We start from the raw sequence: 3,643 nt of genomic DNA on the forward strand, positions 1-3,643 counted from the left end.
ATTTGAAGGCCAAATCACATATCGTGATACTACATGAAATAGTATCGAAATATTGGTAAAAATGAATATATTTACGTAATATCAAACTACATGAAAAACGTGAAAAAAGTCACCCGTTAACCATATTTGAGGATTTTAACTTCAAATCATAGAGCGAGGTTTCGTATTATTTAGATCCAAGAAAAGACAAATGACAATGTTGTTTCCAATACAAATGATAAAAATCAATGTGTTTTCATTAGAATTAACTAAAATGTTCCTGATTTTCCGTTTATATTACCGATGGAAGATGTACACGAAAATCGCTCTATTCCGGCTGAAACGTCGATATATGCAATAAAAACAGAACTTCTCCCCTTTTCAATATCTTACTCAGTATTTTAACGAGAAACAAATAGATGATTGAAAATGAAGTATTTAAGGTTATTATCAATTATGTGTTTGCATAATTTTTGTCGTATATATATGAATTAATACCCATAGACTGAAAATTCACAAAAACGTGGAAAACGGCAAAATATTGCCTAATTTGATGATATTTTGTTTATGTCACATAAAGGAAAAGGGGATGATAAACGTCAAAATATTGCTAAATTCGATGATTTTTCGTACGAAACATAATGCAAGAAAACTTGCTTAAAATGCAATATTATGCGAAATTCTGAGATTTGAAGGCCAAATCACATATCGTGATACTACATGAAATAGTATCATTTTTATCGTATATATAATGAATTAATACCTATGGACTGAAAATTCACAAAAACGTGGAAAAACGGCAAAATATTGCCTAATTCGATGATATTTTGTTTAAGTCGCATAAAGGAAAAGGGGAAGATAAACGTCAAAATATTGCTAAATTCGATGATTTTTCGTACAAAACAAAATGCAAGAAAACTTGCTTAAAATGAAATATTATGGGAAATTCTGAGATTTGAAGGCCAAATCACATATCGTGATACTACATGAAATAGAATCGAAATATTGGTAAAAATGAATATATTTACGTAGTATCAAACTACATGAAAAACGTGAAAAAAGTCACTATTTAACCATATTTGAGGATTTTATCTTCAAATCATAGAGAGAGGTTTCGTATTATTTAGATCCAAGAAAAGACTTATGACAATGCTGTTTCCAATACAAATGATAAAAATCAATGTGTTTTCATTAGAATTAACTAAAATGTTCCTGATTTTCCGTTTATATTACCGATGGAAAATGTACACGAAAATCGGTCTATTCCGGCTGAAACGTCGATATATGCAATAAAAACAGAACTTCTCCCCTTTTCAATATCTTACTCAGTATTTTAACGAGAAACAAATAGTTGATTGAAAATGAAGTATTTAAGGTTATTATCTAATCAATTATGTGTTTGCATCTTTTTTATCGTATATATAATGAATTAATACCTATAGACTGAAAATTCACAAAAACGTGGAAAAACGGCAAAATATTGCGTAATTCGATGATATTTTGTTTAAATCAAATAAAGGAAAAGGGGATGATAAACGTCAAAATATTGCTAAATTCGATGATTTTTCGTACGAAACAAAATGCAAGAAAACTTGCTTAAAAAGCAATATTATGCGAAATTCAGAGATTTGAAGGCCAAATCACATATCGTGATACTACATGAAATAGAATCGAAATATTGGTAAAAATGAATATATTTACGTAGTATCAATCTACATGAAAAACGTGAAAAAAGTCACCATTTAACCATATTTGAGGATTTTAACTTCAAATCATAGAGCGAGTTTCGTATTATTTAGATCCAAGAAAAGACATATGACAATGTTGTTTCCAATACAAATGATAAAAATCAATGTGTTTTCATTACAATTAACTAAAATGTTCCTGATTTTCTGTTTATATTACCGAGGGAAGATGTACACGTAAAACCGTTCTAATCCGGCTGAAACGTCGATATATGCAATAAAAACAGAACTTCTCCCCTTTTCAATATCTTACTCAGTATTTTAACGAGAAACAAATAGTTGATTGAAAATGAAGTATTTAAGGTTATTATCTAATCAATTATGTGTTTGCATCATTTTTATCGTATATATAATGAATTAATACCTATAGACTGAAAATTCACAAAAACGTGGAAAAACGGCAAAATATTGCGTAATTCGATGATATTTTGTTTAAATCAAATAAAGGAAAAGGGGATGATAAACGTCAAAATATTGCTAAATTCGATGATTTTTCGTACGAAATAAAATGCAAGAAAACTTGCTTAAAATGTAATATTATGCGAAATTCTGAGATTTGAAGGCCAAATCACATATCGTGATACTACATGAAATAGAATCGAAATATTGGTAAAAATTAATATATTTACATAGTATCAAACTACATGAAAAACGTGAAAAAAGTCACCCGTAAACCATATTTGAGGATTTTAACTTCAAATCATAGAGCGAGGTTTCGTAATATTTAGATCCAAGAAAAGACAAATGACAATGTTGTTTCCAATACAAATGATAAAAATCAATGTGTTTTCATTAGAATTAACTAAAATGTTCCTGATTTTCCGTTTATATTACCGATGGAAGATGTACACGAAAATCGCTCTATTCCGGCTGAAACGTCGATATATGCAATAAAAACAGAACTTCTCCCCTTTTCAATATCTTACTCAGTATTTTAACGAGAAACAAATAGATGATTGAAAATGAAGTATTTAAGGTTATTATCAATTATGTGTTTGCATAATTTTTGTCGTATATATATGAATTAATACCCATGGACTGAAAATTCACAAAAACGTGGAAAACGGCAAAATATTGCCTAATTCGATGATATTTTGTTTATGTCACATAAAGGAAAAGGGGATGATAAACGTCAAAATATTGCTAAATTCGATGATTTTTCGTACGAAACATAATGCAAGAAAATTTGCTTAAAATGCAATATTATGCGAAATTCTGAGATTTGAAGGCCAAATCACATATCGTGATACTACATGAAATAGTATCATTTTTATCGTATATATAATGAATTAATACCTATGGACTGAAAATTCACAAAAACGTGGAAAAACGGCAAAATATTGCCTAATTCGATGATATTTTGTTTAAGTCGCATAAAGGAAAAGGGGAAGATAAACGTCAAAATATTGCTAAATTCGATAATTTTCTCGTACAAAACAAAATGCAAGAAAACTTGCTTAAAATGAAATATTGTGCGAAATTCTGAGATTTGAAGGCCAAATCACATATCGTGATACTACATGAAACAGAATCGAAATATTGGTAAAAATGAATATATTTACGTAGTATCAAACTACATGAAAAACGTGAAAAAAGTCACTATTTAACCATATTTGAGGATTTTAACTTCAAATCATAGAGCGAGGTTTCGTATTATTTAGATCCAAGAAAAGACAAATGACAATGTTGTTTCCAATACAAATGATAAAAATCAATGTGTTTTCATTACAATTAACTAAAATGTTCCTGATTTTCCGTTTATATTACCGAGGGAATATGTACACGTAAAACCGCTCTAATCCGGCTGAAACGTCGATATATGCAATAAAAACCGAACTTCTCCCCTTTTCAATATCTTACTTAGTATTTTACCGAGAAACAAATAGATGATTGAAAATGAAGTATTTAAGGTTATTCTC

Source organism: Procambarus clarkii, unplaced genomic scaffold (assembly GCF_040958095.1).
Source record: "Procambarus clarkii isolate CNS0578487 unplaced genomic scaffold, FALCON_Pclarkii_2.0 HiC_scaffold_101, whole genome shotgun sequence".
NCBI lineage: Eukaryota > Metazoa > Arthropoda > Malacostraca > Decapoda > Cambaridae > Procambarus > Procambarus clarkii.